Source organism: Oryctolagus cuniculus, chromosome 3 (genome assembly GCF_051225735.1).
Source record: "Oryctolagus cuniculus isolate XC-2025 breed Fujian yellow rabbit chromosome 3, ASM5122573v1, whole genome shotgun sequence".
NCBI classification, from domain to species: Eukaryota; Metazoa; Chordata; class Mammalia; order Lagomorpha; family Leporidae; genus Oryctolagus; species Oryctolagus cuniculus.
The window spans coordinates 14,902,882-14,924,552 of NC_142869.1; the positions used below are offsets into that span (position 1 = coordinate 14,902,882).

Genomic DNA, 21,671 nt, shown 5'->3' on the forward strand with positions numbered 1-21,671 from the left:
TCCCCCAGTGGAAAAGCACAAATGTCTTTGTCAGTGTTGCCCTACCAAGAAAATCTACCAGAGGAATGAGAGCCTAAGGAGTGACACCCAGACCAGATCAGACACTCAGGATACGTAATTAGTGAGCCAATCACCTCTTTTAAGGGTGACTCATCAGTTTTTGCCACACTGATGTGGGCCAGCTTTTGCTTTCAGTAACACCCATGGAAGTCTGGGTGACTCTGAAGTAATTTAAAGTATAATTTAACTTTGTGAGTATTTGCAGTTTGCATATAAAAAGGAGATGGACCAATGAGGCAGTTGAAGTTGGCTTCCTAAGGAAAAATTCCCTCTTTTGTGGTAAGCATTATTTCTGGAACAGGCAAAAGTATAATTAACCTAGGTAGTTTTATGCAGCCTGAAAAAGTGACTTCATGGTGACTTAAGTGGTATTTGAGTGAATACCACCACTTGGCTGTAATATGTAGGGAACCCTTCAGTTAGGCCACAGGCTGGCACATCTCTCTCATGCTAAAATTAAGATGATGAGTTTCTGTGCCTTTATTAGGTTTCATAGGGCTACTTCTGCACAAAGCCTACAGAAATGGATGAAAATAGGAAGGTAATAACCTAACATCCTCCCAGCCGCCACACAGGCTCAGAACAGTTCCCTCATTTCTAGCACATCAAGGGGAGAAGCCAGAAATTGGCTGTCATTAGAGCCTCTAACATTTATTAAGAAGGAGTTGCCTGACCCTCAGTTTTCCAAGAGGCAAGGCTCTGCCTCTTTCAATCACTTAGCTCAGGGTCTCTGTGTACTTGCCCTTGGGTCACGGTCATGTGAAGATCCAGACAGTTCAGCTGTCACAGGATGAGCACGTCCTACACTGGGAGTCACTGGGTGGTGTGGCTCTGTCCTGTGAGAGACCTTGAAGGAGAAATGCAGTGTGCGTCCGTGCATGGCGATTTTGTCATGCAGGTGGGGCAAGACTTGGGGAAAGAAAACCTAGAGGCCGCCAGGACAAAATCAAATCCCAGGAGCTGGAACAGGAAAATGGATCAGGCCAAGATCCCAAAGATCTCACTCTCAGTGGCCAATGACTGTGGTCATAGTCCCATCACCTTTTGATCAGTGTGACAAGAGCTGAACCAAGTTCCTGGTGCTTGGTAGGAGGGTGGCCATGGGGAGAAGTGTTGCGTCCTGAGCATCTTAGACAAGGGGTTTAGAAAAGACAGCAGAGCCAGAGCCTACTAGCAGTGGACATGGAATTAAAGTAGAAAACGATAAAGTAAGCCTGCGTAGCCAGCGCCGCGGCTCACTAGGCTAATCCTCTACCTAGCGGCGCTGGCACACCGGGTTTTAGTCCCGGTCGGGGTGCCAGATTCTGTCCTGGTTGCCCCTCTTCCAGGCCAGCTCTCTGCTGTGGCCAGGGAGTGCAGTGGAGGATGGCCCAAGTGCTTGGGCCCTGCACCCCATGGGAGACCAGGAGAAGCACCTGGCTCCTGCCTTCGGATCAGTGTGGTGTGCCAGTGGCAGCGCACCGGCCGCGGCAGCCATTGGAGGGTGAACCAATGGCAAAGGAAGACCTTTCTCTGTGTCTCTCTCTCACTGTTCACTCTGCCTGTCAAAAATAAATAAATAAATAAATAAAGCCTGCATGTGTGTGTGCATGTGTGTGTCTATGGGGTGCACACTTCTTAGGATAATGATCATGATGAGCGCTCAGTGTGTCTAAGGTGGTAAGATGTTTATTAAGTGTACAATTCAAATTCTAAGATCTTTACATCTGTGAGGAATTTTGAAGAACTTCATGGAAAATGTATATTTTGAGAAAACCGTGCATGGATTTCAAAAATTTTTGAACCCAAACCAAGTTATCTTTTAATTCTACTTTCTCTACTTGTTTGAAACACCCTCATATTAATGAATTTAATCTTCACAGCAACCATACAAGGTGTGTGTATGTGAATTAATCCTCAGGGTAAATAAACAAAGAGGGAGGGTGTGTGTGTCCTTACTCAACAAATGTGGAAACTGAATCAAAGAGAATGTAAATCATTTCCTTTTTTTTTACAGGCAGAGTGGACAGTGAGAGAGAGAGAGACAGAGAGAAAGGTCTTCCTTTGCCGTTGGTTCACCCTCCAATGGCCGCCACGGCTGGCGTGCTGCTGCCATTGCACCGCGCCTATCCGAAGGCAGGAGCCAGGAGCCAGGTGCTTCTCCTGGTCTCCCATGGGGTGCAGGGCCCAAGCACCTGGGCCATCCTCCACTGCACTTCTGGGCCACAGCAGAGAGCTGGCCTGGAAGAGGGGCAACTGGGACAGAATCCGGCGCCCCGACCAGGCCTAGAACCCGGTGTGCCGGCGCCGCTAGGTGGAGGATTAGCCTAGTAAGCCACGATGCCAGCCCGTAAATCATATCTATAACCCGTCAGTGAGTACCAGGCCACCTGGCTCACAGAGTTTGGGCTTTTTATGACCTCATCATATGTAGTGAGTGGAAAAATGTCCCTCAAAGATACCCAATTCCTAATTCCTGGAAATTTTGGATGTTCCTTTGTGTGACAAAGGAGATTTTTCAGATGTGATTAAGTTAAGGGTTTTGAGATGGGGCAATCCTTGTAGATTACCCCATGGGTCCCAACTGTATTCATAACTGTCCTTGTAAGAGTGAGGCCGAGGGCAATGTGACTACAGAAGAGGAAGAGGGTGCTGTGATGGGAAGGCAGTCAGGAGCTGCACAGAATTAAAAGGAGACCAGGAGACAGAGTCTTCCCATGAGCCGCCAGGAGAGGGCAGCCTTACCAGAATCTTGATTTTAGCCCCCTTAGACCCTGTCTGGATTTCTGACCTCCAGAACTGGATGATAACAAATTCATGTTGCTTAAGGTCATTACGTTTGCGGTAACAACAGGCCTGGGAAACGAATACATCAGAGTCCCCAACTCTTCATAGAAACACAAGGAGATGAGGTCCTGCTAAATGATGCGTGTCTATGAGGCTATTCATATTTTGCCACCCTCCAATCCCACCAAATTGGAGAGTGTGTATATATGTGTGTGCATGTATACGTGTGTGTGTATATTTGGTGAGGGGAAAGGTGCGAGAAACACAGGTTTCAAGTATGTGACTCAAAGACTATAGAATATTTCAATTTTTTAAAAATAAAAGGTAAATATTGTTAATCTATGCACATTTGAAATCCTATATCTTTGACTTCTCAGAGGATATTAGCAGGTAGGTAATTTTGAAGAATAAATCTCCCTATTACTGTTTGTAATAGAATGCATTGTTTTCTCTCATCAGTTGGTTTGGTGAGTGTGGGCTTCCACTAATGCCTATAGAAGTGCTCTCTGCATTATTCTGCACTCCAAAGTCTACTCTGCCCTTTTTTTCTAGTCTTGTTCTTTTCTTAATAAATTGTGTCCCATATTGGAAAGACAGGACAAAAGATGTAAAAATAAAAAGCAGAACTCAGCATGGCTATCCTGAGGACTAGGGAGGCTTCCATTGTGCTGGTACAAACTGCATTCTTTTTGCTGTGGTTCAGAAAGATGATCAGAGTACAAATGACATGAAGTGAGGTTGTGGTTGGAATAACACAGAATCTTAAGTCATAAATGTAAACTTTGACCCCTTATTATTAGCTGCAAAAGATCAGCCTGTTTGTCAAATAGCATATATACAGACTGTGTCAACTCAGATAAAAAAGGAAGGCACAGTTCTCTCTTACAGCTGTGTCCTTGACCTCGTCCTATGGTCTGTGCAGGCTGGGTTGCCCACTTGAGGGACTGCCTTCATCAGCTTAGCATCTTTGCATTTATATTTGTGAGAAGTCTTTCCCAGAGGTGGCACCTGAGATCTGGGAGGAAGGATGCCCTTTTGCTGATTTCCACATGGACAACATACAGACTTCTAGGGGGCCATAGGAATGCTTGCACAGCCACAGCAGGAAGGAGCCAGTTACAGAAAGCAGTAGCCCCACCTAGGCCATTTGTACACATAAGTAAAGACAACAACTGCAAAATGGCAGCAAAGACACCGTCCCTGAGTAGGAGCCTCTTGAAGAACTCTCAGTGGGACTACCTAGAAATCATGCATCAAATATCACTGCGGCAATTCCATGTAAGATGACTCCCTTACGTCACAGAAATATGCTGATGCTGACTAATAGTCATGTTAAGCAGATCCTCATTTATGTAATCTTTTACCCATCATAAAATCACTCTTAATGCCTCTCAAATAAGCAAAATCTTGGCTGGCGCCGCGGCTCACTAGGCTAATCCTCCGCCTAGCGGCGCCGGCACACCGGGTTCTAGTGCCGGTCGGGGCACCGGATTCTGTCCCGGTTGCCCCTCTTCCAGGCCAGCTCTCTGCTGTGGCCAGGGAGTGCAGGGGAGGATGGCCCAGGTGCTTGGGCCCTGCACCCCATGGGAGACCAGGAAAAGCACCTGGCTCCTGGCTCCTGCCATCGGATCAGTGCGGTTCGCCGGCCGCGGCGGCCATTGGAGGGTGAACCAATGGCAAAGGAAGACCTTTCTCTCTGTCTCTCTCTCTCACTGTCCACTCTGCCTGTCCAAAAAAAAAAAAAAAAAAAAAAAAAAAAAAAAAGCAAAATCTTTAAAAAACCCACTTTTAAGTGAAAAAAGTGACAATGCATGGAAGCAAATTATATAACAGAAGGCTAAAACACATTCCTAAATATTATGGCAATTTCCACTGTTAGCTTACTTTATGCCAAACAGGCATGCAGCTTGCTAGATTTTCACTAGGCTAGGTTAGTTGGCAACCAAACACAAGTTGCCCATGTATTTATTTGAATTTTCCAAGTATAAACAAGTTCCAAAGCTTCATTTCTCTCTTAGAAGGAATTGTAAGCAACGAAGATTCATAATTTGTTTTATTGGAGCACAAAATTCTTATCAGGTGGCAAAGATATACTTGAGTTAATCAAGAAAGTGCTAATTTTTAAGTGTTTATAAATCTCTAAAGTACCACTGAAAGGATGATTTGTGTAGAATAAAGAAATGTAGAACACATGAGAGAAGACAAAAATGTTGGATTGCATCAATAATGCAAATTTTTTCCTAGAATGAATTTCCCATTTTCCTGCCATCTCATGCTTTCCTTATAGCTCTGTAATTCTAATGATCATAGTTTTCTCTGTTATTTATATTGCACATATACTTGATTCTTCTTAAAGGAGATGAGATCTTGAAGAATAAAGGTTATTTTTAAAATTAATCAAATGGTTATTTTCTGTTCTTTTTTAGGATTGAGTAGCACTCCATTGTTGATATACAGCACTTTTTCTTTATCTGGTAAATTTGCTTCCATTTCTTGGCTATTGTGAATCTTGCTGTAATAAACATGGGAATGCAGGTATATCGTCAACTAGTGACTTTCATTTGTTTGGCTGTATAACCAGTAGTGGGATTGGTGGATCATATGGTAATTCTAGTTTTAATTTTTTGAAAAACTGCCATGTGGTTTTTCATAATGACTGTTAAATTATGTTCCCACCAACAGTGAGCCTTCTCACACAGTTGGTGGAAATGCAATTTAGAACAGTCATTATGAAAAACCATAATGTTATCTTTCATCTTTAGTAGCCATGCTAACTGGGGGGAAGAGATATCTCACTGTGGTTTTGATTTTCATTTCTCTGATGAGTAATGGTATTGAGTATTTTTCATATACCGGTTGGCCAGTTGTATGTCTTCTTTAGATAAACATCTATTTAGGTCTTTTGCCCATTTTAAAGTCAGGTTTTTTTTGCTATATAGTTGTTTGAGTTGAGTTTCTTATGTATTTTGGATATTATTCTTGTCATGTGTATAGTTTATAGATGTTTTCTTCCATTCTGTTTTTATTTTCACTCTATGGATTGTTTTCTTTGCTGTGCAGGAGGTTTTCAGTTTAATATAATCCTACTTGTCAATTTTTTGCTTTTGCTGCCTGTGCTTTTGGATCTTATCCAGAAAGCCCAGGGCATAGTAATTTTTAATAAAGGGGGCAGGGAGCAGTTAACAGAACATGGCATCAGTAGAGAGAATGGCCTAGATAGAAGATAGGTATAAAGTAGACATTTACTCTTCTGAGAAAAAAAATGAAAAAGTATGTTTTGAATGAGTGAAAAATATCTATGCACAATATTTGGTTAAGCTAAAATAAATACATACTCTTAATGATACCTCATTCTGGTATGTGTTCAAGTGGACTCAAATGATTTGTCCTATATTAGCATAGATTTTTAAACAAAAATAGTAGTAAGACTTGGCTTCAGCAGTAGATGAGCTATGCCAGCGTCCCGAGTCAGCAAGCATGTTACGGAAAAACAGAAAGCTTAGGGAGAGATCATGAATGACATTAAGGGGTATAGGTATGGAGCTACCACTCAGGGGAAATAAAGGGCTGGCAGCCCCAAACCTAGTGCCACGATCTCTTGCAAGTCAGGGTCAGAGGCAGGGTAAGCTGAAGGTGATATGATGGTGGGAAGGCTGGTTCCACCCAGGTACCTGGAAACTGCTCATAGTTGGCACAGAGCAGGAGAGAACAGGGCTAGGACCCAGGCCACTCCAGCCTGCCTTAAAGAAGTTCTACCATTTGTGTTCATCTGTCACAAAGAAGCCAATTATAGACTCTCTTCATCTAGGAAAATCCCAAGATCAGTGGAGCTTTCCAATTGTCCTTTCTGGGGTTCTCCAAGGGAATACAGAATGAGACTATGCCAGGAACATACTAGAGAGTCTATCGTTCTGGAAGCCCAAATATGTGTTGAGATAATCCTGGAAAGACACAGCCAATGATCTTTTTATCTTCTTGTAGAGTAGCATTCAGTCTATTTTCATCAAATTAATTAAGTTTCTGTGAAAAATTCTTGATCTGCCTAGGGAAAAGGTGACTTGCATCTGCAATATGTGACTACACTCTTGTGGTTTTAATGAGTATTTGCAAACTCTCAGGGCTTTGGGTTCATCTGTATTAAACGAGTAGGATACTTTCGCCACCTTGTGATCAGAAACAGAAGTGTTTCAGTCTGGGGAGTTCCTGTCTAGGATGGGTTTCTGCCATTCACTTTTAATCATTTTCTTGTTTTGTTGCATTACACTTATTTATGAGAATTTTTACTAAGTTTTAATAAGTCTACATTAGTCTAAAGTGGGAAAAAATCCTTTAAAAATTAGAAGCAAAGAGTCATTGTCTCTAAGTACCTCTAGCCTGTACCTATTTCCAAATGGGCCAGATCCAGTAGCTTTGGCTCAAATATAGAAAAGAGTATGGCATCTTTTATACCAATTCCTATGGTCTCCAAACCATTCTAGATATTCCTTCACAAGGAAATATAACAAATTTCTCTGTTTAATTATCAAAGATGGTTGGAGTTATCTCTTATTTTGTCTTATTACATTTTTAAGATGACAGCTTTATTATAAAATCAGGTGATATATTTTGTAAACTTTATCTAGAGAGAATATTTCAAACCATTAGAAATTAAAATAAGCAAAATACTGCCAATTGGAAAAACCTTCACAACATTTCTAAACTAACATAAGTCTTTAAAAAAACTTTTCAGAAGGTACCTTTGTTTCCTGAAATAGGATCATAACATCTATCTCCTATGAAAATTTCACTAATAAAAAATATTGCATAGGCAGACAGAAGAAAGAGAGAGAGCATAGATAGATATAAATATAGATAAATAGATGACAGATAGTTTTCATCTGCTAATTCACAACCCAAATGCACACAATGCCAGAGATGGGCTGGGACTTGATCCATGATCAGGAAATACAATTCTGGTTCCCCCATGTGTAGCAGGAACCCCACCACTTGAACCATCACTGCTGCCTTCTGGGATCTGTATTGTTGCCGGAGCTGGGAGTTGAACTCAGGAATTCTAATGGGAATGCGGGTGACTTAACCACTTGGTTAAACACTCCACTTTTCACTCATTTCTTTCTTTCTTTCTTTCTTTTTTTAAATTTTATTTATTTATTTATTTTTGACAGGCAGAGTGGACAGTGAGAGAGAGAGAGACAGAGAGAAAGGTCTTCCTTTGCCATTGGTTCACCCTCCAATGGCCGCCGCTGCCAGCGCACTGTGGCCGGCACACCATGCTGATCCCATGGCAGGAGCCAGGTGCTTCTCCTGGTCTCCCATGGGGTGTAGGGCCCAAGCACTCGGGCCATCCTCCACTGCACTCCCGGGCCACAGCAGAGAGCTGGCCTGGAAGAGGGGCAACCGGGACAGAATCCGGCGCCCCGACCGGGACTAGAACCCCGTGTGCCGGCACCGCAAGGCGGAGGATTAGCCTAGTGAGCCACGGCGCCGGCAACTTTTCACTCATTTCTTTCTCACCAGTTGCCACATTGCCTTTGTAGTGACAAATAGCGCCTTGAAGACTGTCTATGGGTGGCTGTGGCATGGGCCACTATTTTGATGGGTTGTTGGTGATGGGTTGGTGGTGGGTTGTTGTCCTTACAATATTTCTCTTTTTTTAAAAAAAAAGATTTATTTTTATTTATTTGAAAGACGGAGTTACAGAAAGAGGTAGAGACAGAGAGAGGTCTTCCATCTGCTGGTTCACTCTCCAGATGGCAGCAATGGCTGGAGCTGTGCTGATCCGAAGCCAAGAACCAGGAGCATCTTCCGGGTCTCCCACGTGGGTGCAGGGACCCAAGGACTTGGGCCATATTCTCCTTCTATCCCAGGCCATAGGAGAGAGCTAGATCGGAAGAGGAGCAGCCGGGACTAGAATCGGCATCCATATGGGATACTGGCGCTTCAGGCCAGGGTGTTAACCCTCTGCACCACAGCACCAGCCCCCATCCTTACAATATTTCTTCCTGGCCTTTTATTCTTCATCAGTCTCTTACCCCTCATGTTTAGCACCCCTAACTCCTAACTGTTATTTACTCTCAAACAGGAAACATTCTTTGATGATCATGAATAAAGTGTGTGTTGTAGGGGGCAAATATATTTTGTTTTTACTGATTAAAAATAAGAATATAAGCCTCATTCAGATATTCTCAGCAACAACTTAGTTGAATAGATAAATAAAAAAATTCAGAATCTTCAGATAAAAGCTACCTAGAATTTAAAAGGAATTGTTACCTGATCAAATGACTGAATTTGAAATGTTAGTTCAAAATAAAAATTTTTTAATGTTTAAGGTACCGCTCTATTATATGTACTACATGACAGATAAAGCATTTTTGTGTTAAGCTTTAGAAATTACGTTTTCAAACAAGTGAAGTGTCTCATTAAAACACGCATACCACACACACACACACACACACACACACACACAATGATAATTACAAAATAAAACCATTGTATGAATACTGCAGGAAGAGTTGTAGGTAATCCACATCAACCCTGCTATCAGGTTCTTGAGCCCAGCCCACAGCTAAGTGCAAACACAGTCTATATTAGTGTCTCAGGCACAGATGGCCCCCGATTCCAGTAACCTTGAGGTTACACTGTTATGTGCAACATATCTACATGCAGATACAGTATTTTAAATTAGGAGGCAAGCACACATATAAAGGTATTACTCTACCAAATCTCAGGAGATGGCTCAGGACAGAGAACAGTTAATACAAGGAAAGAGCTGTATTACCTGTTGGGAGATAATGTAACTGGCTTATAGTTCTTTAAATTAAAAGAAACCAGTACATAAAGGAAGTATATTTCTCAAAAAAGTCACTAAAACAATCCAGAGGGATTTTTTCCCCATTATCCAACATGTTCCTAATAAAAGGCAGAATTCATAATGACTTGGATGGTTAAAAGGAGAATGCTAACTTCCGAAAAGGAAAGCCCTGGAATTCTGGGTAGGTGTTTGGTACCCAAAATTTCACTGAAGAAGAGTGTTGTTTCTTAATATCAGCCCAAAGTGCAAAGCAGTATAAATGAGAGGCCAAGTCTTCTCGTGATGGTCGTTTTGCTTCTGTGGATCAGACTGTGTGTTCCTTTTATATGAACAATTTATATTTATAAATATAAATGGACTTCTAATTATAATTACATATAAAAGGACTTCTGATAGATAATTACATGCATATATACATACATAAAAATACATAAATTGACTTCTGCTCTCGTCAAAGTCGGTGAAACTAAGGTATCCTTCTCAAATTAGAGCCGAGAGCAGAGGTAAGAAATGTTGGTACTTGAAGAGTTAGGCTGATTTACATATACCCAGTGCCTAGAACCAATTCCAGCTCCATAACTCAGCTGTGAATGAATACCCTTAGGCATCTGGTAGCTATGTAGCCAGTAGGTCAAAGTGGGAAACCCAGAAGTGGGTGAAAGTGCAGACTCTTATCTAGAGCTGTGTGCGTATGTTCTAGAGGGAGAACAGTTCTCATCCTGGGCGCTGGGAGGCACATTTAAGAAATCCCAAATCAAAACAGTGTCATCATAGGAGCTGCTGATGATCTGAAATTCATCAAAGTGCAGCCTAAACACATGTCCAGAATGTTCTACCAATGTGTGCAGACACAGGGGCCGGAGAGTCAAGAGCATCTTGCAAGTCTCAAACTTTAATTTTCCCATTATAGGCGCACTGGCAATCCTCTTGTTCTTAAATCAGTTGCATCAGACCAATTCTTCATGTCCCTTTAGGACTCTCAAGCAGGCACCACATTCGATATTCCATAGCCTGATGGTATCATCTGATGATCCACTCACAACCAGTCAATCCCTATTCTGGAGACAGGCAATGCCTCGCTTGTGCAAATTGAGAGTACGAACAAATTCACTCTTAGGCCAGACTTTGATGGTCCTGTCACCAGACTCAGACACGATGTACTTATGGTCAAAGTCTACTGCACTGACAGCAGCATGGTAGCCAAACAGGACATGGTATAAATTGGTATAGGTGGCAGTAGCCACATCACATGCAGCAATGGAGCAGGCCTTAGAACAGGTCACCTTGAGTCCATTGCTAAAGCAAAAGTGAAGTACAGCCTCATTGTGGTGGAACAATGTGTGGAGAGCTTCACCAATGTCACACCCCAGACTCTCACTATAGAATCTGAAGAACTGGATACAGCAGCACATTCATCATTCTGCAGAGGACAGAGCCTGTGTGTCCGTTAATGATTTCAAACACTCCAGGCTGGTTTTACCCCAGATTTTAATAGAATTATCTCATAGGCCACTGATAATTTTTTTCACCGTCATTACATAAACAGTAGACACCTTTACTCTTTTCAAAGTGGCACTGAGTGCTTTGCAAGTTTTGTCATCCACACAGTCGGTTGGATTCTACAGTCTATCTCCTGGATAATCTTTGGGCACAATGGCCTATAACATGAATTGGGAGGGTCACCTGTGGGTCTGTTCTTAAACAGGTACTAGCCCCGCCCTCTTCTTTCTGAAAGTCCCTTCCACAGAGGATCAGCGTATACTCTTCACTCAATCAGCGTCTTCCAAAGCATTCTTCCTGAGATCCCTCCTGCCGTTCTTTGCACACCAGTTCTGCTGCAAGCAGAGACATGGCATCCAGGTAGGAAAGAATGTTTCCTGCTATGTGATCTACGGCTTGCTCTGATAAAGCAGTAATAAAGGCCCACTGCAGCATGGGCTTCAGGTAAGCGTTAATACGGCCATGCTGATAACGACACATTAGTGAAATCAGATGTTCCACAAATTTCACTTGATCTGATTCAGACCAGATCAAAACATATAAGACACAAGGCCTTATTTATTTATTTATTTTTTGACAGGCAGAGTGGACAGTGAGAGAGAGAGAGACAGAGAGAAAGGTCTTCCTTTTGCCGTTGGTTCACCCTCCAATGGCCGCCTCGGCTGGCGCGCTGCCGCCGGCGCACTGCGCTGATCCGAAGGCAGGAGTCAGGTGCTTCTCCTGGTCTCCCATGGGGTGCAGGGCCCAAGCACTTGGGCCATCCTCCACTGTACTCCCTGGCCACAGCAGAGAGCTGGCCTGGAAGAGGGGCAACCGGGACAGAATCCAGCACCCCGACCGGGACTAGAACCCGGTGTGCCGGCGCCGCAAGGCGGAGGATTAGCCTAGTGAGCCGCGGCGCTGGCCCACCTTTTCTTTTTCAGAGTTTCCTTCCGATGGCTTCTTTCTGGAGACGATCATGGATGATGTTCCATTACGAATTTGCCAAAGATTATTTTCCTTTGGGGACTCATCTTTGTTTTGAAAGTTCATAACTGAATTGCTCCGGAGAATAATTTTGTACCTCGGACCCGCCAATCCAGAATGAATGGGGGTACTCCCTTTCAGACTAGTTTGAGAAAAGACAGCAGTCAAGCATCTTCCAGGATTCTTTCATTGTACTGCCTTCAGCTTTCTTCAACAAAATCCCAAACATGTGCTTCAGTAACATGAGCCTGAGGGTCTTGTCCGTAATCAGCGAGCCAGGCTGCAAGGTGGCCCTGGTGGTGGCTCTGCCTTGCTCTCCCTGCACAGCAGCAAACAGCCTGGACTGGGGTGGCACAGGCACAGGTGGCCAAGGGGAGGTGGCTCTCAATCCACTCTAGTTGCCAGCCCACCCCGACCTTCCTCCCCTCATCCCCTGCCTGGTAGCAGCTCTGCCCTCACCCTCGGTGAAAGTAGTCAACTTCTTTTAAAAAAAGATTTATTTTATTTATTTGAAGGGCAGAGTTATAGATATAGAAGGAGAGACAGAGAAAGAGGTCTCCTATCTGCTGGTTCACTCAGGGCTGGGCCAGGCTGAAGCCAGGGGCCAGAAACTTCTTCCAGGTCTCCCACGTGGGACCCAAGCACTTGGACCATCTTCCATTGATTTTCCAGGCATATTATCAGTGAGCTGGATTGGAAGTTGAAAACAGCTGGGACTCCAACCGGCGCCCATATGGGAGGCTGGTGCTGCAGGTGGTGGCTTATTCCATCCATGCAACAAATATCGGCCCCCCAAATAAACCTTAAACAGTAATAGATTCTTAATATTTTGGGGAAAGCATTAGGGGGCCTGGTTAAGTTATTATATCCTTCCAGGAGCCCAGCATTGTGGCATAGCAATTAAAGCCACTACCTGTGATGCAACATCTCATATGGGAGCTGGTTCATGTCATTAGCTCCCTGTCAAGGGCCTTGGACAAGCAGCAGAAGATGGTCCAAATACTTGGGCCCTTGCCATCCACATGGGTGACCTGAATGAAGTTCTTGGCTTAGGCTTGGTCTGGCTCCGGCTGTTGCAGGCATTTGGGAGTGAACCAGCAGATAGAAGATCTTGTCTCTCTGTAACTCTGCCTTTCAAATAAATAAATCTTTTAAAAAAAAATTTGGCAGAGTGGTTAGGAAGCTGGTTGGGCTGCCTGTATCCCATATCAGAATGCCTGGATTTGAATGTTTTCTGCTGTTCATGTTTCCAGCTGTCTGCTAACGCACACCCTGGGAGGCAACAGATGATGGCTCAAATACCTGGGTCTCTGCCACCCACATGGAGACCTGGATCGAGTTCTGGGCCAGGCTGATATGGACATTTGAGGAGTGAAGCAGCACAAGAAAGATCTCTCGCTGTCTTTTAAATGGTAACAAGAGAAGGTGCTTAAATTAAAATTTCAAAAAGCATCAAAAACCCTCTACTGATTCCTGTTTTCATATGGCTCGTTGGAACCATTGTAGGAATACGCCTGGGAGAGAGGACTAATTTTGCGGCTCCTGGGCAATTCTTGAGTTCCCTAAGGACGGGAGATCCTCTGCTCCGTATACATTTCTCAGAGTGAGGCTGATCTCTTGTGTGTAATTATTGACTCCTCAGTGAGTGCCAGGCCAGCACGACCGAAGCTCTGCAGGGAATCATATCCTCTTATGCCTTAGGAGTGCAGTGTTCCTTCTGGATTCTGGTTCTGGAAAAGGCTCGCAAGTGAGTGCTCCGGGACAAACCCTTGCATTGCTAAAAATCTCTGGGGTCACCTGACTTTTTTCTTCTTTCTACTCTGTGACAGAATTCCCGCCTGGGTAGCAGATTCTGAGTGGATATATCACTTCCAGGCTGGCCAGAGGAATCTGAGAAAGACTCAGGGTTGGTTGGTACTTAGCTCCCACTTCTGACACCACACAGGCTCATTTGGGCCCTTCAGCTTTTCGTGTGACTTCTTATTCTCCCAGTTGAAGTACTGGTAAACTCTCTCTAGCTCTCAGGGAAACCCTGAAAATTTGTGGAAACTCAGCACATGGTTGTGGTTGAAAAGCAGAGAATGAAGAGAAGGAGGTGGAGAAAGCAGAGTAGGAGGAAGAGGAAGAGTGATTTCAATAGAACCAAGGAAAACCAAGCGGTGAACCAGAGATCTAAGGTTCAAAAGCCCTGGATTTCGGGCAGGAGTTTAGCAGTTGTTTGTTGGTTAGAATGCTTGCATACCATAGGAGAGAGCATGGGTTTGTGTCTTGGCTCTTTTCCCCATTCTGGCTTCCTGCTAATCACACCCTGGGAGGCAACAGGTAATGATTCCAGAACTTGGGCCCCTATGACCCATTTGGGAGGCCTGAACTGAATTCCTGACTCCTGGTTTTGCTGTGGGCATATAGGGAGTCAATAAATAGATGGAGCTCTGTCTGTCTCTTTCTCTGCCTCTGAAATTAGGTAAATAAAAATCAAAACAACAAGCCCTGGATTCAAGTGAAATGCTTGCAGCTGCTGCAATCCTAGGTGATGACACCTGCATTTGTATCTTATCATCTTAGATTAGGGGGTCTTGCAGTATCCACGAGGAGTGAGGCAGGTTTGCCCCTAGGCTAGGAGAAATGTCTAGGAAATTGTTCAGTAGAGGGTAAATTCTCCTAAGCACTCCCAGTGCTTAAAATACCCAATTGTGTTTATTTCTATGCTTAATAAAGTTGCTTATAACCAGAAGTCTTGATTGGGGCATAAACTCTGGAGTAACATGATGGGAATGTGTTTTTCTTATCATCCAGAAGGAAATACCCTCCTAAATGACAAGAGGGACTTCAAGTCTATGTCTGTCAAGTTGGATGGTATCACAGGCTTCTTCAAATTATACATTATTTAATTCTGAAATCAGATTTGAGAATGCTACATGCCCAGGACTTGATAGTGTTTAACGATGAATTCTGTGATTCCATTCTGAAATCTTTCCATATTCCTCTTATCTGGCAAGATTGGGACTCTCCCAGCTTTGTAAGTACAGCCTGCTGGATTCTGTACGTTTCTAAAGGCTTGCTCAGTGTCATGGTTTGAGTGCTGACTAATGCCTAAGGCATATACTAAAGGCTTGGTTTCCAGGGTGATCTCTTGAAGAAGCAAGTGGGGCTGGTGGAAGGTGCTTAGGTCATCTAGGCTGTGGTCCTCAGAAGGCAGTTCTTATGCAAGTTTTATTTTATTTAATGAACTTAAATTTCCAAAGTACAGCTTATAGATTACAATAGCTTCCCCCCCCCCCATAACTTCCCTCCCACCAGCAACACTCCCCTCTCCACTCCTTCTCCCCTTCCATTCACATCAAGATTAATTTTCAATTATCTTTATATACAGAAGATCAATTTAGCATACATTAAGTAAAGATTTCAACAGTTTGCACCCACACAGAAACACGAAGTGTAAAATACTATTTGGGTACTAGTTATAGCATTAATTAAACACCTAAGAATAATTGTGTATTAATTACAGAGTTCAACCAATAGTTTTAAGTAGAACATAAAAAAATACTAAAAGGGTAAAGTATTAAGTTCTTTTTTTTTGTTTGTTTGTTATATAGTTATTTTTTTATTTAATAAATGTGAATTTACAAAGTGCAACTTTTGTATTGTTGTGGTCCCCCCCCCAACCTCCCTCCCTCCTGTGGCCCTCCCCTCTCCCACTTCCTCTCCCGTCCCACCCTTCATCGAGTTTCATTTTCAATTACCTTCATATACTGGAGATCCACTTAGTATATACTAAGCAAGGATTTCAACAGGCTGCCCTCACACAACCGCACAAGGTATAGGGTATTGTTCGACTAGTAGTGTTGTTTTTAGGTTTCATAGTAGAACACATTAAGGACAGAGATCCTACGAAGGGAGCATGTACCAGTGACTCCCGTTGTTGATTTAACAATTGGCACTCTTGTTTATGACGTCAGCAATCACCCGAGACTCTTGCTGTGAGCTGTCTAGGCTATGGAAGCCCCTTGAGTTCACCGACTCTGAACTTGTTTAGTCAAGGCCGTATCACAGTGGAGGTTCCTTCCTCCCTTCAGAGTATCTCTAATATTAAATGTTGTATGACTGCATTTGCAATGGCCTATCTTGGGGAAAAGACTTTCTCTTTCATTGTAACACTAGGAAAAAGCATATATTAATATAGGGTTTTATAATTAAACATAACAATATATAAATTATATGTATGCTTACCCTAGGTAGTCATAAGGTGTTTAAAATCATGATATGTAATTATGTACTTATTCTTTTTATTATTTATTTATTTATTTATTTTGACAGGCAGAGTGGACAGTGAGAGAGAGAGAGACAGAGAGAAAGGTCTTCCTTTGCCGTTGGTTCACTCTCCAATGGCAGCTATGGGCGGCGCACTGCGCTGATCCAAAGCCAGGAGCCAGGTGCTTCTCTTGGTCTCCCATGGGGTGCAGGGCCCAAGCACTTGGGCCATCCTCCACTGCCCTCCCAGGCCACAGCAGAGAGCTGGCCTGGAAGAGGGGCAACCGGGACAGAATCCGGTGCCCCAGCCGGGACTAGAACCCGGTGTGCCAGCGCCACAGGCAGAGGATTAGCCTATTAAGCCGCGGTGCTGGCCTGTACTTATTCTTTTTAAAAAAGACATGTTGAATTTAATGAAATGCCTTTCTGAAATAATAAGGATGATCCTATTCTTTTTCTGTGATTTATTAAAGTGACAACTTTAATAAAATTTCTTAATGCTGAGATTCCATCATTAATATTAATCTCATGTGGTGATTATGTATTATTGCTTTAAAGTGCTGATAGAATCTTCTGGCTAATACTATATCATATTGATATTTAGAATTGAAATTGCTCTGTAATTTCCTTTTCCATTAGCTCTCTTTGTCAGGCTTTGGTATTGTATGTAATTCCAATTTTACAAATGAAAAAGGAAGCTTTTCTCCTTACCCTCTATTCTCGAAAAAACTTTAAAAAATTAAAACAATCTCTTTCTTAACATATTGATAGAATTGCTTTTCTCTGTTCTTTATCTTTTCTTTCAACTTTCTCAGTTCCTTCTTTGATAATTTGTTTAGAAACCTTTTCTTTTTTTATAGTTTCTTTTGGTTAATTCATGTTTTCTGGGGAGATTTTGAATTACAGATTCTCAAAGTTGTGTGCTGAAGCTTGAATAAAGTGTTCTGTAACTTTTAAAATGTCTGAGTTTCTCCATCTTCATCCATATTTTACTTATATGTAGTTCCTACCCACTTACTAGATGAGGTTAGACCCAGGTTGTTCAGCCTTCGCTCTACTGAGATTTCGGGGCCACGTGGTTCTTGTTGTGGGGATTTTCCTGGCATTGTCATGTGTTCTCATTGTCTCTGAATTCTACCCACCAGATGCCAGAAGCAACCTCCTCCCAGCCCCCTTTCCCCTGACTTTTGATAATCAAAAATTGTCTCCAGCCATTGCCAAATGTCTGCCTGGAGCTGGAGAAGGGCAGGAATCACCCATTTTGAGAATCAGTATACGAGACATTGGGATTATTTGTTTAAATTTTATTTATTTATTTATTTATTTATTTTGACAGAGTGGACAGTGAGAGAGAGAGACAGAGAGAAAGGTCTTCCTTTGCCGTTGGTTCATCCCCCAATGGCCGCTGCAGCCAGCACACCGCACTGATCCGAAGCCAGGAGCCAGGTGCTTCTCCTGGTCTCCCATGTGGGTGCAGGGCCCAGGTACTTGGGCTATCTTCCACTGCACTCCCGGGCCACAGCAGAGAGCTGGACTGGAAGAGGAGTATCCGGGACAGAATCTGGCACCCTGACTAGGACTAGAACCCCGGTGTGCTGGCGCCGCAGGTGGAGGATTAGTCTATTGAGTCGCGGCACCGGCCAAATTTCACTTTATTTTTAAGAAACAAGTTCTTGGATTTATTTTTAGTTTTATAATTTCGCAGGCTCCTGATTTTTTACGTCTTCCTTTGTCTTTTTAATTTCTTATGAGCTTTTTTTGGGCCATTTTGTTCGTGTTTGTCTAAAAACCTGCATTGGGTGCTTTGTTTATTAATTGTTGTCCTTATTGATTCCTAGAAGTCTGCAATAACTAGTGGGACTCTGCATTCCCCAGGCCAGTTCATGAACATAGATCTTTCTGTGTACACAGAGGCTGTTGACTTGTCTGTGGTTGTGTGAGCACTTAAAGGACATCTGTGTGTTGCCAGCTCTTCTTGGGATTCCCAGCTCTTTCCATGGTGTGGGTTTTGAGAGTTTCCTATTTTATTCAAAGACTGAGTTGCTATTTCTGCTCATTGTCTTTGTCCATTTGGTTCATTTCAAAATTGAGAAAGAGGGTGGAGGTTTTTTAACCTGTTCCATAATCCAAAATCCATAGTGTATTAATTTGTGTTGAGTCTGACTTGGGCAATTCTATTGCTGCTGGTAATTTTCAGTAAATGTGTGCAACAAAGGAAGGGTGGGAGCAGCAACTTGCAATGTCATTTGCTTAGATCAGCCCTTAGGGTCATCTCCAGATCTGTAGTTTTGACCAACTAAATTATGCTATAATTTGGAAATATGCAAACATGAGTTAATGAGGTAAAATAACACTTTTCTTTCCACAGAGATAGTTCATGAATGATGAGTGATACATGTCTGGTGGCCCAGAGTTTCTAATGATTGGAGGAGAGAGTATTGCCAGTAGTATGTGACTGTCCAGGAGTGTTGCTCCGATAAGATAGGCTGTGGAATAGGGAGCCTTCTGCTTGCCTGTGGAACACAGATTTTATGGACAAAGCTGAATTTTTTGTATACCTTCTCTAAGTCAAACACACTGTTTATGTCCTTAAACTTCAATCTCATGTTCAAAACTTAAACTAGAAATTATATGTACCCTGTCAGTCTTGTAGTTCTTTCCTCTTACATTGACAGGATTTGAATGAAATTTAAACTTTGAAAATAATCTATCACTCAGGGGCAGTAGGGACCATTTTATTAAAAGCAATTTGTCAATATCAGGTGTTATATTGAGTTTTGATTTGTAGAGGTGGTATAGAGGTAGAGCGAGGAAGCCTTCCTAATCTTCAGGATTTTATTCTTTCCATGTGATATATTGTATGGTGGAAAACTGTGATTTAAAAAAAATTATCATAAATATAATTATATGAAATCAAATAAGCAAAATAAATTGTTTCTGAACATTGTAAAATACATCCATACTTGGTGCAAAGTAATTTAATCTCATTTTAACAAGAAGCATGCATTGCTTTTTACAACATTGAGAATGCTATTAATGTCAGTGAAATGATATCTTTATTATGAGTCATAATTCTTGGTGCGGTTTAACACTGAAAAACTATTAATAACTTTATGTTAATAGCATAGAACTTTTTCTAGCTTCAAAGAGAATGTGATCTTGGAATTCTAAGTCACTAACTTTTTTATGATTTGGTAACAGTCTAGTAATTTCACTAGTTCTACATTTTTATCTTGAAAACTTTGTGTGTGGGTGATAAGGGAATTTTAATATTCTATAAAATGTTTCAAAAGTAGGCTTTCTGTATTCTGCTGGAAAAAAGTTATATTGATCAAATTTAAAACAAGTATTTATGAGGTCAGAAACAATGATCAACTCAAACTGTTAATTTAATAATGTAAAATATCACAGGGATCCAACTGATTGCTTTGGGGTGGAGTTGGTCTGTATTTTATGGGACAAACTTACTAGCAGTAAGTTTGCAAAACTATCCTCATTTGCTGTAGAAAATTCTTTATTTTCTGGGTTCCTTTCTCCCTTATGCTTCTTCTACCACCTAATTACCAGTAAGAAGAACTTTATGCTACCTAAAAAGTGTTTAGATTGATCCACATAAAGAAAAATTCTGGGGAAGAATGGAAATAAAGGGTCTTTGAGTTGAGGTTAGGGGAAGAGAATGAAGGTTTGGTTTTGCGAGTTTCCTAAGTAGAACAACGTAAAAGAAGAAGGAGATTTTGAGAAGTTTTAAGGTGAGTCAGGACTTATCCTTGGTGTTCTTGGGGCACACTCTTCTTTGTAATTGCCATCGGTTATTGAACTGCGTTTCTTTAAATGTGACTTCACAGACTGAATCCTGAGCAGTGTGACACCTGTCATCATCAATTTATTCAGGGTATCTTTCAATCTCTCTATAAAGGAAATTAAAATTGATAATTAGGAAATCATTGTTTTCTTTTGAAATAATAACAGGCTAAACAAAATTTTTAAAATAAAACTTTTCAGTGTGCATTACTCTGCACTAGATTATTGTTTGTTATGTTCTTATGGAAGATGACTATCATTAATATAATAGGGATTCTTACCATGTTCACCCTTGCATAAAATTTGTGAGTCATCTAATATAGTCTCCTGTTTTCTGGTAGTATTTTTCTTCTGATTTATTTTATTTTCAAAAATTTTACTTATTTAATTTATTTGAGAGATAGAGAGACAGAGAGATCTCCCATCTGCTGGTTTATTTCCCACATGCCTGAATCTGCTGGGACTAGGTCAGGCTGAAGCCAGGACCTGAAAACTCAACCCAGGTCTCTCGTGTTGAGCTCAAGACCAAAATTCTTGAGACATCACCTGATTCCTCCCAGCATGCACAGTAGCAAAAAGCTGTAATTAGGAACAGAACAAGACTCAAACCTTCGCATTCTGGTATAGGATGCAGGTGTCCCATCAGCATCTTAACCACAAGGTCAAATGCACACCCTCTTTTCTGATCTTAGAGCTGGTACTTCTTGGCAAAAATATAGATTATATAGAAAGAGATGTTACTCATAATCTGAGATAATTGTTGCTGAAATCCTAACCTACAATTGTTTGCTTTATTTATTTATTTATTTATTTATTTTATTTTATTTTACTTATTTGAAAGGCAGAGTTACAGAGAGAGGGAGAGAAGGATCTTCCATCCACTGGTTCACTCTCCACATGGCCACAACAGCCGGGGCTGGGCCTGGTCAAAACCGGGAGCATGGAACTTCAATGTAGTCTCCCACATCAGTAATCAAGTAATTGGGCCATCTTCCACTGCCTTCTCAGGTGCATTAGGAGGAAGCTGATTTGGAAGTGGAAACAACTGGGCCTTGAACCAGCACTCATATGGGATGCTGACACTGTAGATGGTGACTTAACCCACTGAGTTACATTGCCAGTCCCATTTGCTCTTTTGTATGGCTAAATATCTAGATTTTCTTTTGTTTGAAACAGAGTCAAACTGTGTTTAAGGTTTTAAATCATATTTTTTAAAAATATCATTCTTGCAAGCATTTTCTCATAATATTAAGTAGCCTTCAAAGCCATGGTTTACCGAAGTAACAGAAATCGCATTCATTCAGTGAATGGGATAAATGCATCTGATCATCCTGATTAGTGCTGAATGTCCATGTTCTTTTTTTTTTATCAGCTATGAAGAACTGCAGAGAATTTATAGTACATAAGTCATTTTGTACATTTCTGTTTGTTTTTTAATGGATAGAACTTGCTTTATTTAAGGTAAAATTTGGTTCTAACAAGATCCTAAACAGCAGATAGATATTTTTCATCCATA

The 21,671-nt window shown here is 41.8% G+C and overlaps 1 protein-coding gene and 1 pseudogene across 1 annotated transcript in view; one reads left to right on the top strand and one right to left on the bottom strand.

Annotated features, from left to right (window-relative positions):
* Positions 1–21,671, top strand: part of FAM124B (family with sequence similarity 124 member B) — a 186,545-nt gene that overhangs the window by 39,363 nt on the left and 125,511 nt on the right. The gene's annotated exons all lie outside the window — the stretch shown is intronic.
* Positions 10,309–12,383, bottom strand: LOC100355695 (uncharacterized; annotated as a pseudogene).